Source organism: Dasypus novemcinctus, chromosome 23 (genome assembly GCF_030445035.2).
Source record: "Dasypus novemcinctus isolate mDasNov1 chromosome 23, mDasNov1.1.hap2, whole genome shotgun sequence".
Taxonomy (NCBI): Eukaryota; Metazoa; Chordata; class Mammalia; order Cingulata; family Dasypodidae; genus Dasypus; species Dasypus novemcinctus.
The window spans coordinates 35693763-35710982 of record NC_080695.1 but is presented as its reverse complement, the minus strand read 5'-3'; the positions used below and the strand labels follow the sequence as shown (position 1 = coordinate 35710982).

Sequence of the window (17220 nt, the reverse complement as noted above, 5' to 3'; positions counted from 1 at the left end):
ACTAAAAGTTACTGGTATGGGGAGCAAGTAGAGTTTAGTGGTTGAGCACCTGCTGCCCATGCACGAGGTCCCAGGTTCAATCCCTGGTACCTTCTAAAAAATAAATAAAAGCTGCTGGAAACAATGTACCAGAGATGTGTTGACTACTATATTGGGAATTTATTAGGTTAAAAGCTTAAAGTTCTGAGGCTGTGAAAGTGTCTAAATCAAGATATCATCAGAAATGCTGTTTTACCAGGATGCAGTTGTAGGCAGTCGGGCATATGGCTCTTCTTTCCATCTCCCAGTCCTCATGTCTTTCAGGTTCTATCTAAAGTGGCTTCCTCTCAGACTGTGTGTTCCACTGATTCTAGCCTCTGGTCCCCAGGGTCTTCTCTCTCAGCTTCTGGGTCCCACCCTGTCTCTGCAGCTTTTTCTGTGTCTGTGGCTCTTTATTCCTCCATTTATAAAGGACTCCAGTAAAAAGACTAAAACCCACCATAGGTCATGCCCTACTGAAGTGATGTATTCAAAAGGAAGGTCCCTTAACTAAATCTAATGAAAATGTCTCATCTACAATAGGTTTATATGCACAGGAATGGATTAGCTTTAAGAACAGAATTTTCTGAAACTGCCACATCTGCTGATTATGTTTAACAACCAGTTCTCTGGGGGAAAAAGTTATGATGTATAGCACTTGTAGCATAAGTACTCCCACTGTGACCAATTTCAAACTACCAACATGATGTTACTGAACACAGAGTTAGAAAGAGATATGCACGATCAGCTCACCAGCTCCTGCACACCACTGATTCTACCTAATACTCTGAATATATTCAGAGCACATTTTCTCATTCTTTTCTAAACAGGCTTTTGACTGAATAATCCAGTTTCCTACTTCCCTAAGTTAGAAGAAATACCCTTTGTCACTCAAAATACAGGTCACTAAGCTTATTCACAAGAAAGATTTGTACCTTGTTTCATTCATTCAGCACTTTTTTTTAAACCAAACACCTACTTTGTGCAAGGTTCTGATTGTGGATAGATAGCAAGGAACAGATAAAGGTGGGTTCCTGCTGAAATAAAGCTTGTAACCTATCTAGAGACACAATACAAAATAATAATAAAACATAAATTCAAGGAGTGATAAATGCTATGAAGAAAACAAAACAATGGTGGAAGACTATTTTTTAACTGAGAAGTGAGGAAATTATATTTAAGTTGAGATCTAAAAGTTATGAAAAGGCCAGTGTTGAAAAGATCTTGGGAAGTCCACTTCAGACTGTGGAAACAACTAGTTTGAAGCCCCTAAAGCAAAAACAAACTTGATATGCTTGAGGAATTGAACAGACTAACGTGGCTTGAATGTAGTGAGCAAATCTGAGACTGATGTGAGGAAGTTGTCAGGGCCTAATCAAAAAGACAAAGCCTTCTGGGTGAGTATAAAGAATTTGCATTTTATTCTGAATAGTAGTTTGATAAGTAGGTTGAATGATTAATGAATGTATCCTTTACAGCATTATTTTATTTGTAAAGATTTATTTAATTTATTTATTTCTACCCCCGCCCCCCATTGTTTGCACTCTTTGTCTGCTTTCTGTGTCCATGTGTTGGTTGCTCATATTCATTTTAGGAGGCACTGGGGACCAAACACAGGACCGCCCATGTGGGAGTGAAGTGCCCAGTCACTTGAGCTACCTCTGCACCCGCTTGTTTTGTCTCTCATTCTGTTTCCTCATGTCTCTTTGCTGCATCATCTCATTGCATCAGCTCATCATGCCAGCCCATCACATTAGCTTACTCTCCAGCTCATCTTCTTCAGGAGGCACTGGGAACCAAACCCAGGACCTCCCATATGGTAGGTGGGTGCTCAACTGCTTGAGCCACATGCACTTCCTTATTATATTATTTTAATGTTGGCAGTTACCTCTTATTAGTCTTAGGTCACAGCTTATTTTTACTTGGATTCACTTTTCTCAATAAGATCATTTTGGTTACTTTATAATCTTATATAGAACATTGTAAAGTTAAGGCAGTATGCTTCAAATTATGAATAAAGCTAAAATAATCTTAGTGATAGGGCTACACACATGTTCAGAAATAAGGACCTTCTTAATCCAAGTTGGTTATTTCATATTTGAAATCTAACATACTAATTCTAGTAGGTCAATAAGATTAATCCAAAACTGTAAGCAAACACTTTCTGGGGTATCATTCAAAATGATTCTAGGTAGTATATAAATAAACTTAAAATTTTTTATGGATATTATTGCTTAGGAGTTAAAGTAAAATATCAAGCATGTAAAGTTTAAATTGCATTTGCATAGAAACAATAAAAATACACAAAACACCCACATCCTTATGGCAAAGAAAATTAAGTCTCTGCTTATGGACATGAGATCCATAAGACAAGTCAATATAAATACAAATTATTGTGTACTACAAAAAATAGGGAAATGAATGGTAAATCTAGACTTTTATGGAGAATAATCTATTCTTATGCATACAAAATTATCCATTCAGGAATTTTTAAGCCACCTCTCTCAACAATTTATTTAAGGATATTTTTCTTTAAAATAAAAGGAAATGACATCTATAGCTAAAAAAAATGGGTTAAAAAATAAAAATCTTGCCTCAGCAGAGTTAAATACTGTAAGCCTCCATATCATTAATATCCCACCATATCAGTTAAACTGCACTGCAGTTGAAAAATGCATTTAAATATATTCAAGCATTCTTCATTTAAATGCATAAGTATTTACATGCACATAAATATCTACATGCATGTAATATTAATTGGCTTGATGACATTATGCTGTATGAAATAAACCAGACACAAAAGGATGAATATTGTGATTCCACTTCTATGAAATAGATGTGCAAATTCATGGACACAGAAGTAGATTACATGCTACCAGGGGGTGCAGCCAGGGAGAGGAATGGGAAGTTATTGCTTAATGGCAGAGTTTCTGTTTGGGGAGTTGAAATTTTTCAGCAACAGACAATGGTGCTGGTGACATAACATCGTGAATGTAAGTAGTTCCACTGAATTATACACCTGAAAGCTGTTAAAATGGGAAATCTGAGTTGCATCTATGTTACCTCAAAAAAAAGTATATAAAAATATACATATATACTGAAAATCGTTCCCTAAAACTATGAGATTTCTGTTTGAGATTTGTACAAAAAAAGAATAAGAAATGCTAAGAATACAATCAGGTAAATTCCTTTCTTTGTAATAATAACTGCTTTTCTTTAACAAAAGGAGTTTAGCAATAATAGAAAAGTAAAAAGTTTTTGCTCCCAATCTTATCTGAGCTTATAGCCCTGATAAAAGAAAGGTGTAATACAGTCCAACTTGAAGTATCTAAGTCCTGGATATAGTGGATCCAAGAGTCAGGGAGAACTGGTGACTGCAAATATCAGTAATTCTCTTCAAGAGCAGAAGCTGAAGAAAGATGTGGTATTAGAGGAGGTTTTGTTGTTTGTCTGTTTAAGATGGGCAATATTTCAGCATATGTAAATGGTGAAAGAAATAATCTGGTAAAAATGAGAAACATCAATGATGTAACTCCCTGGCAAGAGAATGGAGAAGAATACTTAGGAAATGCAATGTCCCTAATGCAAGAAAGGACAAAAGTAGAGGTGATGGCCACACCACAGAAGGTAGAGAGTAAATAGATGTAAGCTGGTTGGTTGGTGGTAATGGGACATGTACAGTTTTTTATTACTGCTTTCATTTTTAATATACAGGAAACAATGGGAATCCCCTATACTTTTTCCACTTTTTAATTTTTTAATAGATACTTTGATTACATAAATATTGCAGAGAATATATAGGGGATTCCCATATGCCCTGCCCCCCACATCTCCCACATTTTCCCACATTAGCAACATCTTTCATCAGTGTGGTACATTCATTGCAATTGATGAACACATTTTGGAACATTGTCACTAAGCACTGATTATAGTTTACATTGTGGTTTATACTCTCTCCCATCCAACTCTGTAGGTTATGCTCAGATATATAATGGCCTTTATCTGTTGTTGCATTGTCAGTCAAAAGAATCCCAAGTCCTGAAAAAGCCCACCTATTACACCTGTTTTTCCCTCTCCAGAACATTCAGGGTCATTGCCTCCACAACAATGGCATTTCTTCCATTGCTAAAATCACAAGTAGCCTACAATAGAGTACTAGTAGGTTTATTTTAATTCAAAGTTCATTTTCCAATCCTAAGGACTCTAAGATGGTGATGCCCACTCCACCATTAATTGAGGGAAGCTTCAATCCCATACAGCTAATAGATAGGATTCTCTTGCTTGCAGGTATAGGTATTCTTGGTTCCTTGGTATGTTGTTTGTCCATCATTTCCTCCCCTTTAGTTGTCCTGGGTGAGTCCATTGAACTGGAGAGTACGTGTTGCAACTCCATTGAGATTCAGGGCTCAGCTGGCACATGGACAGCCCAAAGATTTAAGTCTCTTGGGTGTATACCTACCAACTCTAGTACTAATTATAGGTTCAAATAGAAGGACAGAAGACTCATGCATAAGGAAACCACTGCTGAGTCTAACTCAGTCACACTGGGGAGCATAAATATCAGATTAGGGTCCACTGGGAAGGGACCAAATTTCTGTGTTGTCTGCCCTGATGGTAATGTCTGGCTGGATGCCTCCATATCCCTGAGGAGTTTTGCTATTTGGGGTGTAACTACTTTGGCTATCAATGAGATCCTGTTGAGATGTGCATAAATGCTACATCTGGGATGGTCTCCTGATTCACTTTGAGTTCTGTTAGCCATACAAATTCATTTGTCTTTAGCTTTCCCCCCTTTTGGCCAAGGATGCTTTTATTTATTTTATTTATTAATTAATTTATTTATTTTATTTCCAGATGCATTGCTTATTGTTACTTGGTAGCAATCCCTCAGTGCTACGGAGGCTTATCTCTGGTAGTCCTGTACCATGATGGGGGGAAGTTATTGCTTTTATATGCTGAGGTTGGCTTAGAGAAAGACCACATTTGAGCAACAAGGAGGGTCCCCATATGTAACTCTTAGACACCCTACATCACTAGGCTAAGTTTCAATTACAAGAGCAAAGGCTCATAAGCATAGTCATCAATATCAAGGATCTTTCAATGGACCATCCTCCTTCACAAGTCATTGTCGCTGTACTTAGGGCATTCTTGTTGATCCATTAGAGAATGTGGCGGAACTTCCCCAAATGTTAATCTGATATTTTTTAGTTATTGTGTGGATCTCCACCTTCAGTAACAATGTCCCATGAACATTTGAACATATTTATATGCCTTATATGTATAACCAGGTGAACTTCCTCCCATGCAACCCCCCTCACTGACACCCTGCTCCAGTGATCCTCCCCTGTCACAGCTGTAACCCTTCTGGGATCTAAAACTTCTTTTAAAATGTAGTCAATACACTGCACTTGATGAATACATTCTGGAGCACAGCTGCAACACATGGACAGTGGTCCACATTGTAGTCCACACTCTCCCCCAGTTCAGTGGATGTGCCACAATGATGGAAGAGGTTGTTGATGTGGGAGGGATGGGGGGGTATATGGGGAACTCATATTTTTTTAATGTAACATTTAAAAGAAAATAAAGAAGAAAAAATGTAGCCAATAAAATAGCCACATATAATTAAGAAGAAAATGAAATAGTAATGATAGTTTTATACATAAGAAATAAAATACAGAAAAAAATAATAAAAAGTAAAAAATAGAGAGAGGCAGAGCAAGATGGCATCTGAGTGAGTGCACCTCATAATCTCTCCTGCAAAAAAGCTGCTGAGTAGGGTCAGAATCCTACTGAACAGGGCTGTTTCAGGTGTTTGCAGGGCAGGAGGTATCTGGATGTCGATTTGGTGGGACGGTGACAGAGGAGATTCTTGCAAGAGGTAAAATTTTGGGTCTTTTGCATGGAGGCTAGAGGTTGTTGGCAGGACCCTGCCCCCTGGGGCTGGAGGCCCAGCTGCAGCAATTCCTGAAGGCTTTGTTGTGCTGGGGTGTTCCCAAGCCCTGAGCGGGCTGTTTTGGGGACTTGCAGGGTGGGAGGGTGCATGGAAGTCGATTTGGTGAAACAGTGATGGAGGAGATTCTTGGGAGAGGTGGAATTTTGGGTTTTAGACACAGAGGTCAGAGGTTGTGGGTGGAGCCCCTCCCCCTAGGGCTGGAGGCTGGCCTCAGTGATCCCTGAAATCTTTGCATGTTGCAGTGTTCTCAAACCCTGAGTGGGCTGTTTCAGGGGCTTACAGGGCAGGAAGTGTCTGGATGTCGATTTGGTGAGACAGTGACAGAAGAGATTTTTATAAGAGGTGGAATTTTGGGTTTCTAACATGGAGGTCAGAAGTTGTGGGCGGGACCCCTACCCCCTAGGGCTGGTGGCCTGGCTGCAGTGATCCCTGAAAACTTTGTTGTGCTGTGGTGTTCCAAAACCCCATGTTAACTGGATGGGTGGATCCCAGGTCTGTGTCCCCTAAACCCTGGTGGCCCATGCTCCAGAGACTCACACACTGTGAGCCTGCAATATCACGGACTTCCCATCCTCAATCCACTGTGCCCTGAGGTCCATCTGAGGTCCTTGATTACCCTAGCCCTCTGCATTTTTTGTTGTGTTTTTTTTTCTCTCTCTCCTTGAGCTTGGAGGAATATACCAGCTGACTTAGGGAGAGTCTGGGAAGAAAGGACAAGCAAACCTGCTGAGAAAGCCCAATTTACCTAAAAGTCCTGGGATAGGAAACTTGGTCTGGAAGAAGGTGGAGTCAGAAAATCAATTAGATTTCCCCTAGCACACCTAAGGGGGAGGGACTATAGGAGGTGCTATCCAAGCTTCCAATAGTATATTTGGGGTTTCTGGTGAGGTGTAGGTGCGCTCATGCTGGAAATAAAGAGTCATAGTCTTCTGTGTTGAGTTGGTTCAACAAGAACCTACTTGAATCTCCTACCAGACCTCTCAGGCAGCTTTTCTGCTGCCCTGGGAGGGAGAGAAGTGAGGAAGGGAGAAAAAGGGAAGGTCAGATCCCTAAGCGTATTACTTAACTGCAAAAGGATTCCAAGCTTGAAACGTTGGTTCTTTTATTTATTTATTTTGTCATGGTTGCTAATATTGTATTATCTCTTAGTCTTTTCTCCCACTTATCCCCAAGGTTCTTTTTTATTTATTTAGTTCTTTTTCTCTTTTTCTTGCTTGTTTCCCCCCCCCCTTTTCTTTGCCCTCCCTTTTTCTTTCTTTCTTTCTTTTTTTTTGTTTCTTTTTCTTCTTTTTGTATTTTATTTTCTTTAAATAATAGGTGCTGCAGGGAGCACTTCACATTTGCTATGTTTCCTCACCCTCCATTTCTTCTTTTCTATGTGTATTGATTTTGGCCACCTACACTCTCCCCTTTCCACTACATCTTTCTATCTTCCATCACCTACTGTCTCTCTTACATTCCACCTCCCTTTCTTTGGCCCCCAAATTGTCTGACATTTTATTTCTAATACCTTTGTTCTGTTTTCTGCCTTTTATCCACTCTTGATATTATTGTCTTTCTTTTCTCTTTCCCTCTCTCATGAAAACACTGGCCTTTTAATTCATACTATATTCCTCCCCATATTCAGTTGACTGTCTCATTATAGGTACTCTACTTACTGCTATAACTCTATACAACTTACATAAGTCTAATATCCATTCTCCTAGATCTCACAATGTTGCTCTGTTAACATTTATTACCAATACAATTATATACATTTTCTTTTCTTACACATTTTTATTTCCCTGGCCCTCATATTTTCTTTCAAAGTGAACTTAGCCAACAACAAGGAAATAGGTTAAGAAGAACAAAGTGACAAAGGAAGACATAACACTTACACAAAGAACAACAACTAATTAGTTCCCAAGACTAGACAAATAAGCTAAGGTACTGATTAAACCTGTCAAAATAAAAAAAACTACAAAAACCAATAATCAGGAAAACATGGCTGAATCCAATGAACAAACAAAAAAACAGGAAAAGGAGCAGAGCATCAGAAAAGTAATTAAAGATCTCAAAACATGTATTAGAGACCAACTTAATGAAGTAAAGGAAGAGATTAACAATATGAAGAAAACACTTGGAGAGGAAATTGCAGACATACACAAAAAGATAACAGACATGATGGTGATGAATACCACAGTTCAAGAAACCAAAAATACACTCTCAGCAAATAGCAGAAGATTAGAAGAGGCAGAGGAGAGAATTAGCGATGTGTAACAATACATCTGAATTCAAACAGATAGTAGAACTGATAGATAAAAAGATAGAAAAAATCCAGCTGTGACTTAGGGGCCTGAATGGCAATGCAAAATGCACAAACATACATATTATGGCATCCCAGAAGAAGAAGAAAAGGGAAAGGGGATAAAAAGGAAATTGGAGGAAGGAATGGCTGAAAACTTCCCAAATCTACAGAGGGAGATGGATGTACATGTCCAGGAAGCACAATACACCCCAAATACCATAAATCCCAACAGGCCTATCCCAAGACATATACTTGTCAGATTATCCAATGCTCAAGACAAAGAGAAAACTCAAAAAGCAGCAAGAGAAAAGAGAACCATCATATACAAGGGAGGCCCCATAAGACTAAGTGCTGATTTCTCATCTGAAACCATGGAGACAAGAGAGCAGTGGTATAATATAGTCAAGGTACTAAAAGAAAAAATTTCCAACCAAGAATACTCTACCCAGTTAAGCTAGCATTCAAAAATGATGGAGAGTTCAAAATATTCACAGATAAACAGAAATTAAAAGAGTATGCCAACAAGAGCCTTGCCCTTCAAGAAATACTAAAGGGAGTTCTGCAGGAAGAAAGAAAAAAACAGGAGAGGCAGAGTTGGAGGAGAGTGTAAGAGCAACAAAAAAGACAAAAAGAGAAGGAAAAAAACAAACAAAATATGACAAACACAAGTCCAAACAAAATATGACTAACATAAGTAATTTCTTGAAAGTAATAACACTGAATATCAAAGGATTAAACTCACCTGTCAAAAGATGCACACTGGAAGATTGGATAAGGAAATATAACCCATCTATATGCTGTCTACAAGAAACACATCTTAGATCCAGGGATTCAAGGAGGTTGAAAGAAATGGCTGCAAAACAATCTTACAAGCAAACAATAACCAAAACAACGCAGAAGTAACTACATGAATATCAGACAAAATATACTTTAAATGCGAAACAATTGTGAGAGACAAAGATGGATACTATATATGAGTGGAAGGGATAATCTTTCAAGAAGAATGAACAATCATAAATATTTATGCTCCTAACAATGGCACCTCAAAATACATGAGGCAAACACTGGAAAAACTAAGTGAAAGAATAGATGACTCTACAATTAAAGTGGGGAACTTTAATACACCACTATTAACTTTGGACAGAACATCTGAAAAGAGAATCAATAAAGAAACAAAAATTTTGAACAGTGTACTAGAGGAGCTGGACCTAATAGACATATACAGATCATTACACCCAAATACAGCAGGATATATATTTTTCTCAAGTGCACATGGATCATTCTCCAAGATAGACCATATGCTAGGCCACAAAGAAAGTTTCAATGAATTCAGAAAGATTGAAATCATACAAAATAATATCTCTGACCACAGTGGAGTGAAGCTGGAAATCTGCAAGGGCCAAAGGCCCATATTTCACACCAAGATATGGAAATTAAACAGCACACTCTTAGAAAAACAGTGGGTCAAAGAGGAAATCTCAAAAGAAATCCATGACTACCTTGAAACTAATGAAAATGATAACAAAATGTACCAAAACTTATGGGATGCAGCAAAAGCAGTACTGAGAGGGAAATTTATAGCCATAAATTCATACATCAAAAAAGAAGAAAGAGCAAAAATTGAAGAACTAACTGCACATTTGGAGGAATTAGTAAAAAAACAACAAAGTAACCCCACAGGAAGAAGAAAGAAAGAAAGAACAAAGATAACAGCAGAACTAAATGAAATAGAAAATAAGAAAGCACTTGAAAAGATAAACAAAACCAAGAGCTGGTCTTTGAGAAGATCAATAAAATTGACAAACCCTTGTTAGCTAGACTAACAAAGAAAATAGAGAGAAGATGCAAATACACAAAATAAGAAATGAGAAAGAAGATATCACCACTGACCCCACAGAAATAAAGACTATCATAAGAGGATACTTTGAAAAACTATATTCTAACAAAAATGACAATTTAGAGGAAATGGACAAATTCCTAGAAACACATAAGCAGCCTATATTGGTGAAAGAAGAAATTGATGATTTCAACAAACCAATCACAAGTAAAGAGATAGAATCAGTCATTAAAAACCTCCCAAATAAGAAGAGCCCAAGCCCAGATGGCTTCAGAGGTGATTTCTACAAAACATTCTGGAACGAAATAACATCAATTTTGCTGAAACTCTTCCAAAAAATTGAAACAGAAGGACCATTACCTAACTCATTTTGATGCAAACATTACCCTAGTACCAAAGCCAAACAAAGATACCATAAGAAAGGAAAATTGCACACCAATTTCTCTAATGAACCTATACACAAATATCCTCAACAAAATACTTGCTAACTGTATCCAACCACACATTAAACAAATTATACACCATGGCCACATGGGATTCATTCTGGGTATGCAAGGATGGTTCAATATAAAAAAATCAATCAATGTAATACACCATATAAACAGACTGAAGGGGAAAAAATCACATGATTATATTTATAGACACAGAGAAAGGCTTTAACAAAATACAGCACACTTTTTTGATAAAAACACTGCAAAAGATCAGAATACAGGGAAATTCTCTGAACATGGTAAAGAGTATATATGAAAAACCCACAACCAACATTGTTTACAATGGTGAAATCCTAAAATCTTTCCCTCTAAGATCAGGAACAAGACAAGGATGCCCACTATCACCTCTTCTATTTAACATTGACTTAGAAGTACTTGCTCAAGCACTGAGGCAAGTGCTCACTTCGGCAGCACATATACTAAAATTGGAAGGATACAGAGAAGATTAGCATGGCCCCTGCGCAAGGATGACATGCAAATTCGTGAAGCATTCCATATTTTTTTTGATTTGCAAATTGGTCCCTAATTAATGCCTTTCAGCATAAAATTTGTGTTTAATCTGACTTGATGCTTAGAGATAATAAAATCTTTTTAGCTAAAAGAGAAAAAAAAAAAAAAGACACTGAGGCAAGAACCAGATATAAAAAGCATTCAAACTGGAAAGGAAGAAGTCAAAATTTCATTATTAGCAGATGACATGATCCTATACATAGAAATCCCTGAGAGGTTTACAACAAAGTTTCTAGAACTCATAAATGAGTTTAGTAAAGTCACAGTAAAGATAAATGTGCAAAAATCAGTAGCATTTCTGTACACCAATAATAAGCAAGCTCAGGAGGAAATCAAGAAACAAATACTATTTACAATAGTAAATAAAAAATCAAATACTTAGGAATAAATTTAACTAAAGAGGTAAAAAACTTATACACAGAGAACTACACAAGACTGTTCAAGGAAATCAAGGAAGACCTAAATAAATGGAAGAATATTCTCTGTTCATGGATAGGAAGACTAAATATTATTAAGATGTCTATCCTACCAAAACTGATCTACACATTCAATGCAATCCCAATAAAAATGAACACAGAATTCTTTAAAGAACCAGAAAAACTAACTATGAAATTTATTTGGAAAGGATAGAGGCCCCAAATAGCCAAAGACATATTGAAAAAGAAAAATTTAAAATTGGAGGAATCACACTACCTGACTTCAAAACATACTACAAAACATACTACATGTTACACTAGTGAAAACAGCATGGTATTGGCACAAGGAGAGACACACTGATTAATGGAACCAAATTGAGAGTTCTGATATAGATCTTCATATACACAGTAATATAATATTTGATAGGATATCTGATAGGAGACATAAACTGCATTTATAAAGAACTCCTATATCTTGAAAATAAAAAGACAAATAACCCATTTGAATAATTGGAAAAAGATTTAAACAGACTCTTCTCCAAAGAAGAATAACAAATTGCTGAAAAGCACATGAAAAATGCTCCAAATCTCTAGCTATCAGGGAAATATAAATCAAAACTACAATGAGATACCATCTTACTCCCATAAGATTGGCAGCTATGGAAAAAACAGAATTACAAATGCTGGAGAGGATGTGGAGGGATGGGAACACTTATCCACTACTGGTGGGAATGCAGAAGAATCCAGTCATTCTGGAGGACAGTTGGGTGGTTTCTCAAAAAGCTAGCTTTACATCTCATCTCTTCCTGCCATTCCCCATACCCATCAGCCACCATGTCCACTTTTGAGATGTGGAGGCACCTTTGGGACTTGGAGTTGCCTGGATGGTGCTTCAGGGGCAATCACCGGACATTGTAAATCCTCCCAGGGCCCACTGGATGGAATGGGGGAGAGTGTGGGCCATGATGTGGACCAATGACCATGAGGTGCAGAGATACCCAGAGATGTACTTACCAAATGCAATGGATGTGTCATGATGATGGGAGTGAGTGTTGCTGGGGGGGGAGGGGTGCAGTGGGGGTGGTGGGGTTGAATGGGACCTCATATTTTTTAATGTAATATTTTTACAAAATCAATTAAAAAAAAAAAAAGCTAGCTTTAGATTTGCCATATGACCCAGCAATTCCACAGCTGGATATATACCCAGAAGAATTGAAAACAAGGACACAAACTGACATATTCACACCAATGTTCATAGCAGCATTGTTCACTATGGCCAAAAGTTGGAATCAACCTAAATGCTCATCAACAGATGAATGGATAAATAAAATGTTGTATATACATACAATGGAATACTACTCAGCTTTAAGAACGAATACAGTACAAACTCATGTGATAACATGGATGAATCTTGAGAACCTTATGTTGAGTGAAGCAACCCAGGCATTGAAGGACAAATACTACGTGACCTCAGTGATATGAAATAAATAAACCAAACTGCCTCAGAGAGCTAGAGACTGGATGATAAGCTTAAAGGAAATTGGGGTGTAAAGTAAGGATGCAAGCTGACACCGACATGGGTGAAATCTATGATAAGCTGGAGGTAAGTATTTGTATCAGGAAGGGATAAAATGGGGGAATAGGGTTACCTTTGGGTGGGGCTTTGTGGGCTTGAGGGGACTAGGGATGGGACGATGGGTAATATTGCCCAAGAAATTGGGGAGAGGGTGGGGGAACATATGAAAGTAGAAGAATGTCAGGTATTTGGTTGAGAGTATAATGCTGATAAAACTTTTTCAAAAATATAATAAGGAAGGTTACCTGTTTAAGATGCTTAAAGGGGATAATCTGACACAGGACAGGCTCCTAGGGAGTGTGCGAATGCTCATTTTGCCATAGTGGATTATATCATTGGATAGAGACCCATATACTGTGAGTGAAGGTATATCCACATCCTGGGGAGGACTGATGTTCTCAAATAGAGGGAATTGTATCTCTTAAGAGAAATGTTGGCTCCCAATGCACTAGGGCAGTTGAGCATGTCAAGCCCTCAGCACTGTTGCAAGTATCTCTGAACATGGCCTTTCAAGCAATGAAGATTGACTGTCACTGTGCGCCATAAGGGGAAGGGGAAAGAGGTATTGAATAGATGGAATCAATGTAACCTTGTGGGCAATAGAAGTGTTCCACAAGATTATGCAAGGATGGATATGAGAAATCTTAAATTACACCAAAAACATATAGGGACTGATAGGCTAAAATGTAAATCATAATGTAAAACATAAGATAACTAAAAATTTAGAAAATTGTATAGTCTAAAATAAAAACCACAATGTAAACCCAAATGTTACCTTGTTTGAAAGCTATTGTCTCAATATCTGTATATCGGTTTCAGTAAATATAGTATGAATATGTAAAAAGATTATTCCTGTGGTAGGGAAAAGGGTTTAATATTGGATATGTGGGAGTACTGTATATTGTATATGAATTACTGTGATCTAAAATGTTTGTGAAGATAAGCTTAATAATAAAATAAGAAAGGACGTAGACACTGAGGAAAAGATGGAAGAAGTTGCCTTGCCAACTTGCATACAGGGCAACACTTATTGCAGTGATGGAAGGCAAAACATCAAAAAGAAAGCTTTTGCATTTTTAATTTTTTGATACCCCAATTTATTTTTGCCTTAATTTTTCTAACTTAATATGTATTCTATAACCTTTAAACTCATCACTATATTCCATTTTACTATTAATGGAACCTGGCAATATCTTGGGCCTCATTTTTGAAGAAATTTTGGGTCTCAGAGAGGGTCAGCAATGACAGGGGAGGAATACTGGTGTGGTATGTTATTGACATGGAACACATAGTGGGTAGGGAGTTCTCCAGGACAGATATCCAGGGTATGTAAAAATGTTTGGATATTTTCATAGTGGTTACAATTAAAAACAACAACTGAGGGAGTGCTGAGTTCCTAGCCAGGGGAGCTCTATCATAGGCCCTAAAGGAACAGCAACAATCCCCCAAGTTGCAACAGCAAAGACCAAAAAAGAAGGAAGGCCTAGCAATGAACCCTTGATACTAATGCATGCTTGTAAGCCTGTCCACTTGAAATAAGAACAAGGCCTAGAGCTGCAGGGTGCCTAGGAGTTACCTCCTGAGAACCTCTGTGTTCCTCATATGTGGCCAGTCTCGAAGCCAAATTCAGTATGTAAATGAGTTTGCTTCCCCCCAGCATGGGACATGACTCCCGGGGATAAGCCTCCCTGGCACTGAGGAATTACTATCAAGTACCAGTTGATAATGTAACTAGAAAATTACCTTGAATAAAAGAGTCAACTCGGACCAACAGAATATCTCAGTCTACACATAATACCAGGAGTTAAAAATGCTTTTTGTCCTGAACAAAAGGGGGAATGGAAAGTACAAATGAGTTTATACTTCTATGAGTCTCCAAAAAGAGCTGGGAGGTTATCAGAGGGATTGCCCTTATGCACACCTCAGTAGAGTCCTAGAGACAGATGAAGTAGATACAACCCCAGGTACTGGTTCTTCTGAGGGCTACAGAGAACCACAGGTTCTATGGTCATGGCAGATGGACTTTAGTGCCATGTCAGTTGGCCCTACTTTGGAGTTTGTGTTCCTGAGTGTGATGGAGTTGGACTCAGATGTGATCTTTGTCCACAAGCCTCTCCTGTTACTTTTACTGGAACTGTAGTTGGTGCTGGGGTTTAATGTATACCCAGGGGACCTGAATCTCTGGAATGACCATGTGATAGCCAGGCCTTGAGCCTCAACAGACTTCAGCTCCTACACTCTGGTTTATTGGAGTTACCCCACTCAGCTAACATGGAGGTGAAGAAGGTCAGCCAACACACCAGGGAGCCAAGAGTGCCTACAACTGAAAGCAGGAGAATTGCATCCAGCATCCATGTGGAATCTAAGCCCCCTCTTGATATAGATGTGGAGCAGACACAACCATTCTAAGGTCTTCAGGATGGAGATATAGAGTATGGATTAGAGTGGACTTACTGATATTCTATTCATGAACTATTGTGATTAGTAATTGAGGAAAATGTGACATTGGTGTGGAGAAAGTGGCCATGGTGGCTGCTGGGGGTAGGGAGTGGGAGGAAGAAATGTGATGGTGGAGTGTTTTGGGGACTTGGAGTTGTCCTGGGTGGTGCTGCAGGGACAGTTACCAGACATTGTATTTCCTCCCATGGCCCACTGGGTGGACTGTGGGAGATTGTGGGCTATGGTGTGGACTACTGACCATGAGCTGCAGTGGTGCTCAGAGATGTATTCACCAAATGCAATGAATGTCTCATGATGATGAAGGAGGTTGTTGCTATGGGGGGAGGATTAGAGTGAAGGGGTTTGGGGGTAAATGGGGACCTCATATTTTTTGAATGTAACATTAAAAATCAAATAAAGACAAAAAGAAAAAGAAAAACTTAAGGACCTATAAATGAGCCTAATTCTGTTACATTGGGGAATATAAATTCCAAAGTAAGGCCTACTGACAGGGTGCCTAATTCCTGAGCTTACTGCTTTGATTATAGTTTCTGGATATCTCCATACCACTCAGGAATACCACTATTTGAGGCACTGTTGTGGAAGTCAATGAGATCCTACTTTGGGGACATTGGATTTGCCCAGCATGACATTGTGGTGACAGATACAGGCCATTGTATATTTTGTCATAACTTACAAACTTGTCCTGGACAGAGTGTATATATAATGTATATATAATATAAATTGTAGTCCATGATTAGTAGCATTGCTTCAATATGTGTTCATCAATTGTAACAAAGTACCACACTAATGAAGGATGTTGTTAATATGAGAAAGTGTGGAAGGGGAAGGGAGTAGAACATATGGGAATCCCTAATATTTTTAATGTAACATTCATGTAATCTAAAGCTTCTTTAAAAATAAAAATGAATTGCAAAGGAAAAGAAAAACTAAAGAGAGATCTGCAGGTTGACTGAAAAAACAGAAGAAAGAGGGTTGGAGGAAGTTGTTTAAAGAAGATTATTAGTAAGAGTAACTAAAAGGATAAAAAGAGAAATAGAAAGAAAATATGACATATATAAATCTAAAGAAAAAATAATTAATATAAATACTACCTTGAAAGAAATAACACTGAATGTTAATGGATTAAACTCTCCAATCAAAAGGCACTGTCTGGCAAAATGGATAAGGAAATACAATCCATCCATAGTCTGTCTACAAGAAACCCACCTTAGACCCAAAGATGTAACTAGATTGCAAGTGAAAGTTGTAAAATGATTTTACATGTAAATAGTAAGCCAAAAATGTGTGGTAGTAGCTATACTAATATTGGACAACAAAGACTTTAAATGCAAAACTATGGTAAAAGACAAAGGACAATATATATTAATAAAAGAGGTAATTGTCAAGAAGAAAGTGCAATCATAAATACTTATGCACCTAACAAGGTTGCCACAAAATACATGAGGCAAACAATGGAAAAACTAAGGGGAGAAATAGATGCCTCTACAGTTATAGTGGGGGACTTTAATACATCACTATCACCATTAGAGAGAACATCTCAACATAGGGATAATAAAGAAACAGACATCTTGAATAATAAATTAGAGGATCTAGACCTAATAGACATATAGAGAACATTACACCCAAATACAGCAGGATATACATTCTTCTGAGTGCATATGGATCA

The 17220-nt window shown here is 37.9% G+C and overlaps 1 non-coding gene across 1 annotated transcript; it reads left to right on the top strand.

Annotated features, from left to right (window-relative positions):
* Positions 1 to 10984: 10984 nt before the first annotated feature.
* LOC111762677 (U6 spliceosomal RNA) lies at positions 10985 to 11091 on the top strand. Its single transcript, XR_002795732.1, has one exon. It is a non-coding gene; the product is annotated as a U6 spliceosomal RNA (small nuclear RNA).
* Positions 11092 to 17220: the final 6129 nt, after the last annotated feature.